This window comes from Convolutriloba macropyga, chromosome 4 (genome assembly GCF_964194025.1).
Source record: "Convolutriloba macropyga chromosome 4, txConMacr16.3, whole genome shotgun sequence".
In the NCBI taxonomy this organism is placed as follows: Eukaryota; Metazoa; Xenacoelomorpha; order Acoela; family Convolutidae; genus Convolutriloba; species Convolutriloba macropyga.
The window spans coordinates 240,561-259,571 of NC_134471.1; the positions used below are offsets into that span (position 1 = coordinate 240,561).

The following is a 19,011-nucleotide window of genomic DNA, read 5'->3' on the forward strand; positions in this document are numbered from 1 at the left end:
GTTCAGATCAAACCAAAATGGCACAGAGTATCCCCAGTGTAGATAGATCCTAACACAAAAGAGATCTCTGCTATAACTTGCCTCTGGAAAAATTTAGTTGTTCGTACGCAAATTTGCGTTTTATTCGAATAACTATTTTTTAAACTAGATCTTTTTTATCGGACCAAAGAGTTATTCAAATCAGATCAAAATTGGTACGAAGCATCCCCAGTGTATGTTTTTTTAAGAAAAAAGAAGTTTTTGATATAGCTTGACTCTGGAGAAAGTTTGTTTTTCTTACGGAAATTTGCGATTTGTTCGAATAACTGTTTTTAAGAATAGGTCTTTGTTCTCGGACCAAAGTGTTCTTCAAATCGAACAAATTTGTTGTGGAGTATCTCCAGTGTATTTAGATTCTAAGACAAAATGAATTTTTGCTATAGCTTGCCTACGAAAAAGTTAGGTTTTCGGCGAATTTGCGACTAAAAAGTTTAAAAGATTCAGTCAAAAGTGGCTGGGATGCTCTTCGGACCTTTAGATTTTTTGGTGCTCTCCCTCTCTCTCCCTCACTCTCTTCTTTGTCTCTTGCTCGTCTTGTTCGTCTCTCGTTTATCTCTCGTTCGTCTCTCGTTGATCTCTTGTTTGTCTCTCTCGTCTCACGTGTTCTCTCGCTTCTGTTGCCTTTTCGTTTGATTCTGTCTATATTTATGATGTGATGATATGTTTGATATGTTTTGTGATGATGTGTTTATGTTGATCTGTGTTGATCTTTATGTCTATGTTTATGCTGATCTCAGGCAGCTTGAATGAGTTTTTTTAAAGTCTCAGCTCTTTAGAGGTTAACTTTGTTCTCAAAATTGGTGAGGAAACTCCTTATTAAATTTTTCTCCTACGAAAAAAGGCTGTTTTCCCATTGTTGTTCAAATTTTCATGTAACTCACGTTTGCTAAAATTCTTTAAATATCTGGATCCATGGATTTTTGGAACCCTCTCTGTTTTCGTCTTCAAGGATATTCACTGCACCCCAGTAAGTATTTTTTTTCCGTCTGGTGAAATATTTATCGTGCGTTCATATCCAGACTTTTGTGCGTTCATGTCCAGACCATTGCGCAATCACCAGAATTTCGTGCCTTTATGTCCAGACTTCCTTTCGTTCATGTCGAGACCCTCGTGCGTCCATTCGTGTGTCCAGACTGTGTAATTTTGAATGCATGACAACGCTTCCTATGATCAAACCATTTTCCAAATTTTGCTCTCTCAAGATAACGTTCTCTAAAACGTATCAAAATCACTTTGAATGGGTACAAAATATCCATTTCCGACCAATGGTACTTTAAATTTTCTTTTTAGATGTTGTTGTAGTAAGCCACGCACTTTATTCAGCTTTTGTTTTGTTCTGGTTGAAAAGACATTAATCGCAACTTTGGAAAAACAATTGCATTTGGTAATAAAATCGTGTTTTTTATAGGAGGAAGAAAGATCGCTCCCTAGATCTCAAAGTGCGTAAGAAGGTTTCACCAGTTTCTTTTCTCCTAGAGTATCGTTGCGCAAAATACTTGTTCGATTACCCAGCAGCAATCTTCCAGCATATAAAAATGAATTTTTCTCTACAATGACAAAAAAACTACATGAAATGTCAAAAAGAGTTACGTTTGATATGAGAAAGAAGAAAGAAGGTTTTTAGCTGATCCTTTTGTTGCACAAAGTCATTTCTTCATATCAGACTTAAAAAAACATCGAGGGCGTCCTTGAAAAAAAAACTGTTAAAAAAACATTATGAGGGAACATTATGAAAGACATTTTGAAGGATCCAAAAGCGATTGATAAGCAAGATGTCATTGAAAGCGTACAATTTTAGATCGTTTTATTAAATTAATGTCCAGTTCTCTAATTAACAATTTTTTTTATTTTTTTTTAAATTTATAATTCTACATAGTGGTTTATTCTGAACTGTAATCTGCCAGTTTGCCAATTAACTTTTCTTCTTATGCGTAGTAGATGATATTAACCCCGTTTTTAACGACACAGTTAATCGGTAAAAAAAACTTTCACAGTATTAAAATTGTATTGATTGAAATTCAGTTTTTGTGTCACAGAAATCGGTGGTAAACAAATACAGTCAATTGAAAACGGTCAATTAATGCTCTGTATTATAAATTTTTGGCGACTTTTGCGTGAAGACTTTTGTCTATTATCAGATTTTCTTGCAAACTTGCCCAGAATTTTGTGCAGCCATATTCAATATGTCCAGATTTTGATCTCTGACCAGATTTCTTTGCAACCACTTTCCAGATTTAAGTGCGGTTGTTGCCCAGACTATTTCCAGACTTGGTCTCTGATCAGAATTTGTGCGGCTATGACTTTTCCTAGACATTGTAAATGGAGTTGCACTATTTTCGCAAATCAAATCGGTCTGATCAGATGTGAACTGGGTCTTTGACTTTAACCTGGGCTATGAAAATCTGGTTTTTTGGTCAAATTAGCAAGGAAAAGATATTTTCTTTCTTTTTCACTTTCCACTCAACCTCGACCTTCGCTGGGCCAAAAAAGAAGAAGATCGGTCGTTGAAAAAAATTGTACACACTGAAGCATTCAATATAAGTGTGCAGCTGGAACAATTATTTGAAACAATGTTGGAAATTGAACTTTCAGTGATCAAAATGAGATCAAGATATATCTGTCTGTGGTACATTGGATATCATATGTACCAAAAGCTTTTGATTTTTTTTGACATTCTCAAAGGCGAAATGAAACCACAATTAACATGGAACTTCTTTTTCAGAATCATTAAACATTTTTGGTTGCATAAATTTCGACTTGTGTCTCAGATTTGCCTTGACTTGCGTCTACTACTCGTTTATTTTAGGTTTACTTTAGACAGAGGTTGGGGGATATTTCCTACAGAGTACACCCATTGCAACTCACTCGTACATCGCAATTTTGTTCAGGGGAGTAACTCCTCAAAAATCCTCCCATTGCAGCCCACTATTAAATTGCAATTTTTGTCATGGATAGAATTTTTCAAAATTCCTTTCAATGCGGTCCCACTATCGCATGATTTTGCACACCCAGAGCAAACTACCCCCTCACTTTTACATTAAAATGAGAGAAATTTAGGGAAGACATTCCGCCCGTGGGCCCGTGTGAGGGAGGTGGGTCTATACAGTGAATATTTAGTTTGAGTTGAACGCACCTCTGCAACATTTAGGAAATCCCAAAAGTTGTAAATTTTTTCCATCGACCATCGATACTGCGGCCTCATTGTGGTAATGTGAACATAATCCTCAGGATCATAATAATTAATATACGAATTTAGAACCATATTTGGTAGGAAAAGAGCATACAGAAAAGAGGGAACGTTTTGAGTGGAAAAATATTTGTCAATAAACAGTGCAATAAGAAAGCACAAAAAGACAGAAAAAAATGGCTGAAATCAAAGCTCAATTTATTTGTTAGTCTTTTTTGGAAAACTTTGATTTCCCGGGTCGAGGTGTCACCGCTAAAAATTGCTAAAAGATGTAAGATTCGCGGTGAATTTGAGTAAAAGTGTGAGATTTGCGTTCAATGCGATGAATGCGGTGAAAAAAACTTTAAAGGGGTGAAAATTTTTTTTCAGCGCTTAAGCGGTGAAAGAAACTTTTTCACCGCTACAAGCAGGATGCGGTGAAAAAAATTTCACCGCTACCAGCAGAATGTGGTGAAAAAAATATTTCACCGCTACCAGCAGAATGCGGTGAAATAAAATTTTTCACCGCTAAAATCGCAAATCTTACAAATATTCACCGCGCTAATTTAAACGCTTATCTTTTATTCACAGGAAATAACAATTAAGTAAGTGACAGATGGCGCAGTGGATTACGAAGTTGGTGACACGAATGAGGTAGAGGTTCGATCCATTGTACGGCAGTTTCTTTTTTGTAAGAATTCCGGTGAATGCGGTGAAAAATTTTTTTTCGCCGCATTCACCGGAATTCTTACAAAAAAAGAAACTGCCGTACAAGGGTTCGAACCTCTACCTCATGCGTGTCACCAACTTCTTAATCCACCAAAATTCAACGCAATTCTTACAAAAATTCACCGCTTTCAGCGCATTCAACGCTAAAAGATGCGGGCGCTTTGCGGTGAAAAAGGTTTTTTTCACCGCCATTCACCGCTAATCTTACATTATTATTTGTCAAAACCTCTACCCGGCTTGCAGATCAAGAAAAATTTCCTGAGGCCTTTTTGCCCAAGTTTTCAGCTTTTTTCGTCGTTTAATAAAGCCAAACAGTGAAAAGCTCCAATTTTCCGTTGTCTTTCCGCGCCGTTACAAAGTCGGAGCTTTTAGATGAACATATGAAATCAAAGTTTGTCTATTTTTCCAATTAAAAACAAGCAAAATGTGCTTTTGAACGTATACCCGACAATGTTCTTTAATGTAAAAATTTCAGAACTTTCTCCGATCATCATTTGAGTAGAATATTTGATTTATGTCAAATCGATTTTATGGAAAAACAGCTTTGAGTCATATTTGTTGTCACTGACTGTTTTCGTCAGAAAAAGTAGTACTTCATAAATCAATATAATGCAACAACAAAATTAGTAAGCGAATGATTGGGTGTTGAAACCTCTTGTTTCTTGTACGTAGAAAATTAGGCAAAGATGAATAAAGGCTTTGATGCTGAAAAAGAAATTAAAAATTTTGAGCAAAAAGCAGGAAACAGTTATAAAATTGATTAGAGAGATTGGGTTGCCTGGTTTTTGGAATGTTTTTTTGTTCTCCTTAGAAAGCAAGTCGTAAAAATGAACAATCTTCCGTTTAAGAAGGCTTAGTAGGCAGAAATTCACAGATACATTTATTCCTTTATTCACAGTGCTAATACGCGGGCAACCCTAGAAATTTAGAAATTACTCAAGCTATATAAGCATGCGAGAATCGATTTTTGTAGAGTAAGGGTATAACTGTGACGAAATTACCCCTGATTACCCCTAACACTGATGTAAGAGTAAAAAGGTAATTGTCTCTGGGGGATAAAATCCAGTAAGATTGGAGGTAATGGGGGATACTAATGGGGGTAATTGGGATAAATTTTAGATTTTTACCCCCCTTTAAGTTTATTCCCAAAAAGGTAATAATGTTTATTCCCAAAATATAAGGTTAGGGGAGTAGTTTTAGGAGGTTAAAACGATGTAAGAATAGGGGGCAAAGGGGATAATGGGGGGGGGGGGGTTCAGGTTTTACGCCCAAAAATTTAACCCACGAAAATGTAAAACTAGGTAAAATAATGTAGGATTAAGGGGTAATGGGAGTCAGGGGCGAATTGTTGGATTTTAAACCCCCCAAAAAATTAGGATCCCAAAAAGATGTGAGATTTGGGAGTAATTTTTGAAAAATTGGTGTAAAAATTTTCAGGGTGTTGGTTAACAATTCCCCCGATTACACCCCCTAATACTGCATTTTTGGGGGTAAACATTGGACCCGGTTATGGTAGTCATTTTACAAACACCACTAATTGTAGTATTAAAATAGTTAATAAAACAGGAGCTAACTCTCCACATAAAATCTTCTACCCCATATGTGTGTTGAGCAAAAAACACCGGAAATTTATGTTTTGTCCAAAACTGAATCGAATTGAAATAATATTGAACACACTGGTTGAATTTTAGAACTGATCTACTTGTTTAAAACGCCTCCGAATTGTTGCTTTATCTCTCTCAATACCATGATATCTTGAGTGAGGTTTATCTGTCTGTTATTAGATGTGAGGACATCTAAATTTTTATGTCTCAGTAGGCTGAAATTGTTTTCTTGCGCAGATAGAAGAGAAACTCTGCAATAGAAATCTGACTGTGTCACTCTTCAAGCAATCCCAATGACCATGTATCTCTATCTTTATCACTACTCTTTGGAAAAAAATACTTGTAACAGGGATTTCTACCCGGGTCGAGGTTTTTGGGTGAATTTTGGTAAGAAATGCGGTGATTGCTGTGAATGCGGCGAAAAAAATTATTTCACCGCATTTCACCGCATTTCGTACAAAAATGCATGTACGGATGTTTCTTTTTTGTAAGAAATCCGTTGAATGCGGTGAAAATAAATAATTCGCCGCGATTCACCGCATACGCCGCAAAAAATATAAGAAATACGCGGTGATTTTTTAAATTTTCACCGCATTCCACCGCATTTATTACAAAGACTCACCGCCAAAACTCAACCCTGGTCTACAATGGAAAATTGTTGTCTATCCAACCTGGGCTGATTTATTTTTTCGGAGATCAGTTTTCGTAAAAATTGAATTCAATGCCTCGGAACGAACCTTGAAGGATAAAGCAAGATTAACATCCGGTCTCGTCCAGGGTATTTTTATGCTGTTTGCATACTAAAAACTGAATGGCAGCTCAAGATCCTGCTCCTGATTTTGATGAGCATATTAGGAATAATTGTCACGCTGAAATCAGAATCAGTTTTCCCAATTTGTGAAGTGACCTTCTTCTTCCAAAAATAATAATCGGCCCGAGCCACATTTTCTCACAAATCCTACTACTTGCAAAATTGAAATAGATAAAAACTAAAACTATCCAAGCCCAAAAAATGAATTTCTGAAGTCACAATTTGAGGATCTAAAATGTTTTAGTGCTTCAAACTTTGATCTTCAAGTTTCTCAAAAATATTGGATCGTTCAACTTTTCAAAACATAATTTGGCGTTACAAAATATCAAAAGGAACAGAAATATTGATGCAAACCTTACTACGCTGTTTTGAGGAATTGTGTCCGGGTCAAGGAAAAATCGGAAAAATATGCAAGATAAGCGGTGAAAAGTTGTTTATTTCACCGCAAATTTCGTACATAGTTTTGAGGTTAAATGCAGTGAAATTATGTAATTTGACTGCTGTAGTAAGCGGTGAAATTACAAAAAGTCTCCGCATTTCACCTCCTTTACAAGGGTTCGAACCTCTCACCTCCTCCATGTCATGCACTTCTTCTTCCACTGCGCCATGTATCACTTGTTTCTAGTATTTTTGTTTTGGATAGAAATCAAGTTCACTTTACTTTCTGTAACACATGCGCGGTGAATTTTTGTAAGATTTGCGATTTTTAGCGTTGAAGTTACATATTTCAGCGGTGAAATGTGGTGATTTTTTGTAAGTTCACCGCTTACTCTAGTGGTGAAATTACATAAAATCACCGCTTAGAAAAAGTGTCAATAAGATGTAAGGTTGTTGGGTAATTTTAGGGGGAGGGGCTTAAAAATAACAGTTCCTCCCTTACTCCCCATTAATTTCACCGCATTCACTGCTGATTTCGCACAGTTTTAACACTTTTTTCTCAGCGGTGAATTTATGTAAGTTCACCACTAAGATAAGCGGTGAATTTATGTCAATTCATCGCAATCACCGCTTATCTCACATAATTTGGGCACTTTTTTAGAGCGCTGAATTTATGTAAATTCACCGGTAAAATCAGCGGTGAAATTGTGTAACTTCGCCGCTACCAGGCGATGAAGTTTTCTTTTCAACGCATTCACCGCCTGATTTATGTAATTTAACAGCATTCACCGCTTACCTTACAATATTTCCCGCATTCATCGTTTATCTTAATTAATTTTGCGTCAAATGGCGGTGACACCTCGACCTGGAGTATAATTGTGGCGGATTGGTGTCCTATTGACCACAAACTTTAAGCACAATGACTCACAGTATAAGTACCCAAATTCTGTTATTGTATTTTCAACAAATACAGTATCTATTTTTACATTTTTATTGTAACCAATTTCCGCAACCTTAACGCCACTTCTATCCACATATTGCTACATCTATATCCAGAGATAATACATATAATTTTTCGTTTATTTTTTGCTTATCTTAATTAGCTTTTGCTGATGCATTTCAGGGTATTTGATGTCAAATGTCTTTGAATTAACAATTTTCCTCTTAAACTTTAATCAATTTCAATGTATTTTGCAATTACATAGTTTACTGCAACTTTTTGACTTTTTGAACACTTAATTTTTTACAAGATAAATGATAAGAACTAAAGCATGAGAATTATGTACGTTTAATCATATCTGCTTCCTCTTCTTACCCTGAAAGTTTGTCTTTGTTTTCAAAAGAGTAAACTATTCAATATAATGATTGATAGCCATTTGATGATTTTACAGGTTTAAACAGCTAAAAAAAACTATTTTGCAGGAAAAATAGCCATTATCAAATGATTCCAAACACTTTTTAGTGAGGGATTTGCATTGATATTTGAACGTCCTTCCAATTGGTCCTGCTATCCTTTATTGTTAAATTAGTCCAATTTTGTCAGGGTTGAAGAAATAAATCAAATCAAAGTTGATCCAATTATCCAATTTTCTAATAAACAAATATAATTTGAGCCATGTTTCGATTCATAAACTGAAGCACGAGTCATGTTCAAAATTCTGGACCTTAATTTCATTTCTCGTAAAAATTGCTGATGTTAAAGTAGTATAACTAGGACAGAATTATGTAACTCTTGTGCAAAATACTGTCAGATTTTTTCACAGTTCAAAATTTGGATTAATGTGACGAACGAATGTCACAAATGTCCGCAAAAGAAAACAACAAAAACTTTAAAATTTACGATTGGCGACGTACTCATTTTTCTCTTCAGCTTACACATGAAAATTTCAGATTATACCTTATACACTAATGAAGCTACAAACAGATATAAGACACTGTGAGACATGCGAAAATTCTAAAAGGTTTACTAGTCGCCATAATGCTAGACAGAACAAGAGAACAAATTGAATTATTATAAAAAAGAGAACGAAAACGAAGTGAAGTAACAAACCTTTGATCTTGAAAAGCGTTCAAAAATGTAACAAATTGCCCTCTTCAATAAGAACCTTTAACAGTAAAACTTGCTTTTAAAAAGTTCTAACCTAGTTTTTTGTCTATCAGCAGAAGAAAGTATCCGTTAATAGACAAATAGCAGCCTTCAGATCCTATTTTCACCTATGAGAACCAACAACCGCAACTTTATTTTTTTTCTTCTAGACATGTAAATTAATAATATAACCGAAAGGTTAAAGTTTACATGCCTTAGAATAATCAGGAATTGAACTGTACACACTTAGTTACTCAAATTTCAGTTTAAAGTGTTTCTAAGGGGGTGCTTCTCTACGTTCTTTCCCCATTTACGCAAATTTTCAAATCGCTGCAAACTGATCCCTCATCACAATCGGAGTCTTCCGTGCATACGAACTGTCACATGATTGCAGCTCTTCGACGTCTGGCGCAAATCTTCCTGGGGCTTCAAGACTTCCCGGTCTTGATACTGAACTGACAATCTAAGTGGCAAACACCCGCCGAGCAACACTTAAAGACTGGTGACTTGGTTTGAGTAGTTGAGGAGACTAATCCTATGGGATACTACCCTACTGCTTGGATCACTGAACTCCGTTACGGTTCAGACAGCGTCGCACGCTCCGTCGTATTGCGCACGTCCTCCGGATCGCTCGTTCGCCCGCTTGTAAAACGGGTACCCATTCTCCCAACATCTTCTTCTGGGCAGGTGTTACTAAGTAATTAGATTTAAAGCGAAAAAAATATTAACCAATCAGATTCAAGTTTTTAGAGTACGCATAGAATTGCATCCAATTTAGGTATAAAGCTCTGAAAAGTTCGTATAACCTAATTTTATGTAATTATAACCACGATATGTACGGATTAAGGTGGTTTTCGGCATAATATTTTTAGGTTCGTTAGACGCTCGTTGATCGAATATCAACCGATTATGACGCCAATAACATTAAAAAAACCTTTAAAAGACCATCAAAAGAACTTTGCCGTCTAAACTCTCTCTTGTTGCTATCATGGTACCAATGCTTATACGTGTTGCCGATATGCTTTAATGAGAATACGTTGCATGTATGTACGTTTAATGCTTGAAATCCTATGAATAGAAATCGTTCATGATAGTCTGTTTTTAATTATTAGAGCTACAGATTATGCCGCAAAAGCAGTTTGACAAATGTATAACGCGCATCGACTACGATGAGTTGCTTAGTGTCAAACATTGTGTCAAAGTCAAAAGCCACTAGATGACCAATGCGGATGCTGTTCTTGAAGGATTTGATGTCAGGAAGATCGTTTCTTTCGGTGCTAAAGGACTCTCCTTGAAATAAGTAATGGTGAAGACGCTCGGCATCGTCAAGCTTAACAGAGTCGCTTATGCTGCCGTCTACGGTACTGTAACTTTTGTTAGATGATAAAAGACGGAAGTTGTATAGCGTAAATAGTTTTCGATAAGAAAATGAACATATCAAACGATATTGGATTAATGCTTTGTTCCTTAACAGAGTGATTGCTAATGCGACAGAGAATGAGATAGAGTCATCGTCTTGTTCCTTGGTTACAACGACGAGCTTGATGTTATCGACGACGTCAGTATCTGACGCGAAATGGAATTGCTTAGTTCTAAAGATGTTGCGAGCCCTCACCCAGTTACTTGATTGCAAAATTTCAGCGGACACACCACCCGTTGTAACATCAGCCGGATTTTTACAAGTGGCGATGAGGTTCCATTGATCAACGCTGATGTATTCCAGGATTTCTTTTATACGATTTTAATTAACGATAGGGTGTTTGTTGTTTCAGTGTATCCACTGCAAGATGATCGGTAATGCAAGTTAACTGAGCCCGAAGAAGGCTACAGGACTGAATACGTCTTGCGAGCTATCACCAATTATGTGTAGTTCAAAATGTTTGAACGGTACTGAAAAGTAACTTCTTGGCATTGTGTTCTTTTTCAACTGCGGCAGTTCAACGCATCGTGCAACAAATCTGTCATTTGTGTCTTTGGGTAACTCCTCATTCAACGTTGCGTGAAGACTGATTGGGTCGTAGACTTTCGACACAGGACTTAATAACAAGCGCTGTGTTTAACACTTTGGGATGCTGCTATTGGCACCCCTGCTCACAAGCAAGCTGTTGTGATCACATTTAAGCCCAGGCGCGGGCACTGATTACTCCTCGGATGAAACATCACCTGTTTTTTTAGCCAGATCTGTCACATTGCTTACAAACGTAGTAAGCTTGAAACTAGCTAGATGGAGAAGATGTACCAATTCTTTCGACCAAATGAGGGCCTACTGGGTGGTTCCACTGAATCTAACAAATCGTCAATATAGAAGTTCTCAAGGAAGGCTTTGCGGCTTGCGGATACTGTTTAGCATTATCACTGGCCGTGAGTTGTAGAGCATAGTTAGCGCAGGTGGGCGAGTCTTTTGCCCGAAAACCTGGCGTGTATATTGAAGTACCTCTACATTTGATGTGGGCTCCTCCCACCACAAGAAACGCAAAGTTGGCTGATCAAACGGTAACATTCCCACATCGTGGAACCTTTCCTCGATGTCGGCTGATTGGGAAAATTGATGTTGTCTGAACCGTAGGAGTGCATAGATTTTGTTTTGTAATAATTCAGGTCCGTTGAGTAACCACTTATTGCGAGCTGAGCCCTGGAAGCTAGCTGCCCTACTTAGAACCTAACAAATTAAAGCCATGGTATTTTTACCCGAAGATTTCCCCGACTGCAATCGGGTCACGTGAAGGAGGCTTTTCACATTACTGACAGATGATATTGAACTGATCTTACTTGATGGTTGCCCACTATAAGGTTTACTTTGACTTGCACCAGCCTTATGTCTACCATCATTGCTGGATGCAGAGTTTTTTGGCGGATAAGATGTCTCAGCTCCATGAAGAAGTGTGTTATGTGAGCTGTTGCAAGCAACTTTCCTAAAATTCCAGGGATTGGAGCACTGCCAAACATGAGAAGCACAGTTTGGAGGCTTTTCACATTACCGACAGATGGTATTGGAGTGATCTTAATCGATGGTTCCCCACTAGAAGGTTTACTTTGACTTGCACCAGCATTTTGTTTACCATCGTTGCTGGATGAAGAGTTTTTCGGCGGATAAACTGTCTCAGCTCCATGAAGAAGTGTGTTATCTGAGCGGTTGCAACCAACCTTCCTACAATTCCAGGGTTTGGGAGGGATTGGGGCACTGCCAAACATGAGAAGCACAGTTTTGCTCCGGCCACCACTTTGGCTCGCTGAATGGGACACTTTTCTTTCAAAACCCGCTCTTTCCAGATGGGGTGGTTTCCTTTACAAACAATGCAGCGAGTAGAAGGTGATGTTGTTGCAGTTGCATTCACGTGGTTCGGCATTTTGCTTCAACCAATCGTTGAAGTTGAGGAGTGTTGGCCTTACCAAATGCCTCTGAACCATAAAGAGTGGTCATGACTCTTTCATATTGGGCGGCAATTATTGCACTGCCGTGTTTAGTATCGAGGCGCTCTTAAGGTCGAAGCCGCAAAAAGTGACCTAATGACCTCTACATGACTTGCGATGTTTGCAGAATAGTTTATAATGTTGTCACCATTGTGCATCTTTAGAGGCGAAAAAGGGCCAAGGGTGTCTAAATGTACACTGACAACTTGTACACCTGCGGCTGTCTAAATGTACACCTGCGGCTGTTCAAATTTACGTTCAAGTGTCCAAATTTCATTTTTATACATTATGTTGCAATATACCAGCTTAAGGATAGCGGTCTTTGCTTTTCCAGTTACTATAGTTTTTAAGTAAGTCATCTTGACATCGTCATTCATTGACTTTGAGTCTATGGCCCTTTTACGTTGCCCAAACCATTCTCGCAACTGCAGGGTTCACCACTGTACTGTTACAATTTCCAATCGGTCAGTGGATGGCCCTTCTTACTCATGATTGCGTCCGCTAACGGTTTTATCAAATCCGCGGAGTTCAAAGGAGTAGCCGAAGGTGTGGGATGCTGTGTGCCACCCCAACACACTGGGTTTGGAACGGTAGCTCCATTTCTTTGGAGAAAAGATGGGAGTGACAAAGCTTGGGGAGGTACCAGTGGAAGAACTAAAAAGATGAGGTTGCATAGTCTGATGTTACTTGAGTTTGAGAACTTGAAGCTCCCTGTACATGAGTGGAGAAGCGAAGGGACGTGGGGAAATGAGGGTTGTAAAACTTGGCCAGTGGCAAATTTCTCGAGTATACTTATGTACCAAGAATTGGGATGAATTAGCTGGCACGGATCCCGGAAAGCGCCAGATGTTTGGATCCGGCAGACGGATAGCTGCATATAAAGATGGGACAAAACTTAGGCGCATGTATCGCTGCTGTGAGCCGGCGGATAGTTTAAGTGTGGTACAAAAAATATTTGCAGTCGACGAAAAGTTCTTTGCAGGAGGAGTGTGTGGTAACTGATTGGCATTGTTTGACACGGGGTTATTGAGGTTTAATGGGAGTTCTGGTGTTGCGGTGTGGAGCAAAACGAAATGCGGGTGGTATTAACGGGAGTTGCGGGGCTATGGGCTTAAGGACATGGGATGACACGGCGGACCGATTTATTTGTGCTTGTGGCTGATTAAGGGCTAGTGGATTATTAGCAAGTGCAATTTTTGGTAGTGAACGATGAGGGCTGACCAAATTCAAATGTTCCGGTATGCTTGTCCTGTGGACTAGTTGGTCGTTCTACAGCAGACCATCGAAATGAACAGTAGCCTGAGACATCTTCGGGCTGTGTTAACGGCGTTTAATTGTGCCGGCATACCAAAGTATATTTGTGTTGATGGAGGTGTATTTTGAGGCTGCTGCTGCTCTTGAATGACGGACGGAAGTTTTAAGAGGTGCATTGTTAATAAAATGACTCCTATTATAGGTCACTTCCGGCCTTTTGACAGTGAGATTGATGTTGGCTTTAACTTGACTGTCTGTATTGGGGTCCAAAGGACGCGAGTTAATAGGTTGATCTGAGGAAGCACAAAAACCAATGCCTTGGTTTGATTGAGCGATGAAACCAGAAAGGTCCAAACTTGGTTTTTTTGCAACATCTGCCGTGTCGCGGCCGATGTCAAATTGACCCAGTCTTGAAAAATTTTCTTGCTCTTTACCGTGTTTCTTTCAGTAAGCAGCTCGCTTAATTTAACTGTCCCGGAACAATCTGCTGATGATTTTGCCATCAACTCATTTTCCTCAAGGGCCGCAGCAGCTTCTTGCTTACGATGTTCCACCTAAAGCTACTGAATTTCTAATTTTTGCAATTGCATCTGTTTTCCAATTTCAAGGCCGTGTCTGGCGATGCGCAGCTCGCGTTGTTTTTCAAGTTCTTCCCTTTTGCACACCCGAAACCCTCCCTGGATCGCTTTGTTTTGCAAGTTCCTCCCTTTTAAGTTTCGATAGTTCTAGTTCTAGGTCATTTTAAGGAAGTCGTATGCGATCTTGATTTTAAATGGTGAGATGCATAGTGCCCAGCGGTTTCTTTGTCTTGGACCACATCAATGTGCACTAGAGCAGCAGCAATTATTTCGTGGGTATTTCCCCGTTACTGTCTCTAACCATTGCTCCAGGTTTTTACCATTGCTCTAGCTATTGTGTCTGGATCTTCAGTCTTATGCGCAAGATCAAAGAGTTCTTCATTCATATAACATATATTAGTGAAGGCATCTTTGCACTTCACAATCAGACATTCGGTCTTAAATTTCCTGTCTGGCTTATCAATAGGGGTGTTGATGTCGCTAAAGAAGTTACCTAGCCCAGCCTCTAATTCTGCCCTCGCAGTATAAATTTTCTTGATTTTTTTCTGTAATGTTTCCATGATCTTATAAAAACAGGAACCAGTTTTTAATTCGGTACTATTACAAAACTACACTCACATGCACACAAAACACAACACAAATGGGTTATACCGAACCCTAGAATGACGGTTTTGCCAGAAAAACACCAAAGAGCAAAAGTTTTTGTCTAGTACAGAACTAACCACCGAAAGAAAAGGAAAGGCGTTAAGCGCACGCAAGCGCAAGGCGTGACGGAACTGGAAGCGGGACAGGCGGAGAAAATACCTAACAAGGGCGAACGAAACAACGGAAAGCGGGACGGAAGGATCAGATGTTTCCAATGAATCAGATGTTTTTTATAAATTGTTAGAAGCTTTCTTTCAAAAACGGTCAATTTTTCATTTTTGTTTTACTTGGCTTAGAGATGTATCAGACCTTGACGGTTCAATTTGCTGAAATTTACCTCATCAATTAAAAATTTTCTTTGCTTTATCCGTGAACCGAGAGTCGGCTAGATTTGCTGATTTAGGATATGAATGTTGAACATCAGATATAAGAACAGGCTCGATAAGTCTTACAGTTTTTTCTGGTCAGAGATTTTCAAAGATATATTCTTTTTATTGTATTCTGCATGTTGGAAAGTCACCCAGTTGATGTCCACGCTCCTTGATTTCTAGATAAGTGTTGATAAGATGCTCTGGTCTTTCTGTTGGTAGATGTTGTCCCTCTTGGGATTCTTACAGCGACTTGTCAATTTTGGTCACTATTTGAGAGTAAATGCTCCGATATCTAAGAGCGAATCGTGCTTTCCGTCGACAAATTTCTTCATATGTGTTGAAAATAGGAACAATCTAGCCAGATATCAATTGGTTGCCATCTGTATTCCAGTTCCTGACTGTCGTTCTGATCACTGCCAATTTCCTCTTTGGAGTTTTTTCTGGATTTCAGTAAATATATTGAGTTTTTGTTGGCAATGGCTGGCAGATTCCATTATAATGGCGCTGGGCAACGTGTGATGACTATTCTCAAAAGCTGTAAAAAAACACATTTGAGGTCATGCTAATTAAATTTAGGTGAAAGCTCAAAATTTAAAATCACTTTAACGCCCTGATGTTGGTCAATTTGCATCACTTTCTTTCGGCCTCAGTCTCAACACCATGCCTATTTAATAGGTTTATCACATAATACACTAATTTGGTACTGTTGTAGTATTTTAGTAGCGCGGCACCAACAGTATAGGTTCAAAACACTCTATGGAGACCTTGTTTAGTTTAATTCAAAAAGTAAGTCAAGCTCGATCAGTTTTTTCTATCGCAACGTTAAGGCCAAAAGCATATTAGAAGAGCTCGGCAAATCTGGCTTCACTCCTAGGCAGGTCCCAGTCTAAGATCGGTCACGGAATCTTTTTGAAACATAGAAATATTGAGCCCAAAAAGAGTGCAATCGATTTAGTTTACTAATAGGCTCAGCGTAAATTTTAATAAAAGAACTTTTTCTGAGCTTTCTACGTATACTAGAAAGTGTTTTATATGCATTTAAACTTTTTTCGTAGGGTTAAAAAATGACGTAATACTTTGCCGCTGGATAGATTGTTCACCTGATTTCGTTTTATCGCTGTTCGTTTATTTACTCGGTAACAGTTCGTATTCAAATGAAATGATGAGAAAATTCCATTGCGAACGAATTTTTTGACGAAAAATTGACCGTTTTTGAGAGAAAGCTTCTAACAATTTATAAAAAACATCTGATTCATTGGGGATGTAACCATTCTAAAGAGTTGCTGATTTCAAAAATAATTATTTCGGTCATGTGTTTCGAATTTTTGCTCAAAACAAAATCATAATATATCTCCAACTTTACTGAATTGGGCTCGTTCTTGTGAAAACTTTGCCACAATTGATACAAGACCCTTATAAGAAAAGACTTATGCATTACCGGGCTTGAGTTCTAATCCTAACGCTGTGAAAGTACTAAAAACAGCTCAAACCTAAATGAGTAAGTTTTTTATGTTAAAAACTTATGTGACATGATGAAGTGAACACTTCGCTTTCACGTCATCGCAGCAACAACAATAAACCATAAACATCGCAGCTCGTTGAAGTGCTTGAAAAGTATTAGGAGCGCATAGAAACTATAGTGTATTGCCTGCGCCAGAGAAAGAATTCCTGGCATTTACAATCAACTCAAGCATAGTACTCTAATTACTCTAATTTGACGTAATAGTGATAACAGAGAGAGAACCTGAAATTTAGTGTTGCCATCTCTGTTAAAATATATGGGAGAACTCCTTGCTAGCTCGACGTTTTTTTTTGTCTGGACACTCTTTTGAATTTTTGAGTGTCCAGACAAAAAAATCTATGTCTTTTCTGCCTGGTATCAAGCTGAAGTTATCTCTAAAACTTCTAGAATTGTGTTTGTTGTTTCCTCGTGAAGCTAAGTCTGAACAGTAAGCGCTTATCGTCACGAGAGTTACTTTACAACAAATGTTAAGTTTCACTTGCGTTAAGGAAAAACAAAAATCTCCTCTTGTAGTTAAATCAGCCAGGCTTTCAGACATGGAATGTTATCAATTCTTTGCGTTGTATATATTTATTTTTGTGCTATATTGTTTGGTCAAACTCTTTCCTTGTACTTAACGTTTCCACTTTCCTTTACCCTTCTAATGAATGTCATTTTAGTCGTATAAGCTGGTAGATTTGTCTGTTGAAAATAAGACTCATTTAAACAACAAAGCTTTTCAAACAATTGGCAAAAGTTCAAACATTGTTTTGTCTGGCTACAGATATAAGAAAATTTGCGATGATAAGCGAAATTTTATGAAATTAATTTTGAGTTCTGTTTACAGTAATCAGTTTATTTCACTTTTTTAATTGAAATTCATACATCCAGAACTTTTATATTTAAAACCACAATGAACTTTCGTGAAAAGCAAATGTGATCAAAATCAGTTAATTATGAATTGGGAGTCAACGCAATTGAAAAGAAAATATTTGAAGTTCATGAATTCTGTTAGAACTTATATTTCCAGTCAAATGGACCAAGAAAATCAAAACTGCTAGTAACAGAAGACATTTCTTTCCGAATTGTTTCATGTTCGCATCATAGCAAAATTTTTGATGATGGAAGAAAAACTCTTGAGTTTTTCAACAAAATACGTTTGAAAGGCAAGCTCAACAGGGCATCTTGATTTCTGATAAAAATTTCTTCCTCTGTTTTTCCGTTTTGTTTCCAAACTGAGTTATAAGACAAAGTTTGTTATTGAATCAAATGTTTCTGCAACGTCATTTCTGATGCAGATAACACATCATGTAACTGTTACATGCATGTTCATTACTTTATACACGAACGACAGGATTTTGACCACTCACTGACGACTCACTGGACAAGGACACGTTTCACTGGACAAGAAACACCAAATGACGACGCTAGTAAAAAATCAATCACTCAACAAGGACTTCTATATAGCTCTTGCACCCCTCACATTCGGATAAAACAGTCATTCTAATAGATAGTTTTAATGTATCACCACCGTTGTAATTGAAGTCTATCTTCAGCGTTTTTTGTAGACGGCTGGTCTTAGAGAACTAGGTAAGTCCAGTTTGTGCGCAAAATTAAGTAGCGCACTCTTTATACTTTAGGGCTGTATAAAAGCCCAACTAGGGTCCACCTGACATTTTTTATCTTGAGTACCCCAGTGATTCTGGAATTTTTATTGTATAAAAGTAGTGTGCATTTCTCCGTTTGACTCCACGAGGCAAGGACGCATCGGCCGTCCAACCTGGAGTGAGAAATTCATCGCTCGCTCGCTACTTCATAGCTCACCGTTCGTGCTTCGCACTCACTCTCGCTCAGAATTCTCACACCAACTTGAACAACCTCACCGTCCTCACCTCATGAAGTCAAACGGAGAAATGCACACTACTTGCCTCACCGGCGGGCCAGCTACGCATAATAATATATTTGTAATTGAAAACACTAGTTCCCCACAGGCCAGCCAGCTACGCATACTAAAAATAATATAAATAGATTCATAATTGAATGAATATGTTCACATGCTGTTGAAATTGAATGAATATGTTCACATAACAATAAAGCTATATTGAACTCTTTGAATACTCAGATTTCTATTCTATCACGAACAAAAACTCGAATAATATTCTGATTCTTATTCTTTTGAGAAGATTTTTCGAACTTTTGTTCTTAAATGACGCCAACAATGTACGCTTGAGTGCTAAACAAAAGAAAATAGTTCGGATGCCTCTGTATCCACACTTTGAATTAAAAATAACGATTACGTTATATGTTCACACTCTGTCAACATTTTGAATACAACTATATACACACTAAAAAATAGATTCATAATTGAAACTTAGTACCTTTTTCAATCAAATGTTCGCTTTCCCACGCGCACACAGTACTAGTTCAAATGCTGATAA

At 37.9% G+C, this 19,011-nt stretch overlaps 1 protein-coding gene across 1 annotated transcript in view; it reads left to right on the top strand.

The window, feature by feature from the left end:
• Nucleotides 1-851: 851 nt before the first annotated feature.
• Nucleotides 852-19,011, top strand: part of LOC142337395 (major facilitator superfamily domain-containing protein 8-like) — a 322,585-nt gene continuing 304,425 nt past the window's right edge. The window contains exon 1 of the mRNA XM_075386563.1: nt 852-861. The gene's annotated coding sequence lies outside the window, so the exon portion shown is untranslated. The remainder of the gene's footprint in view (nt 862-19,011) is intronic.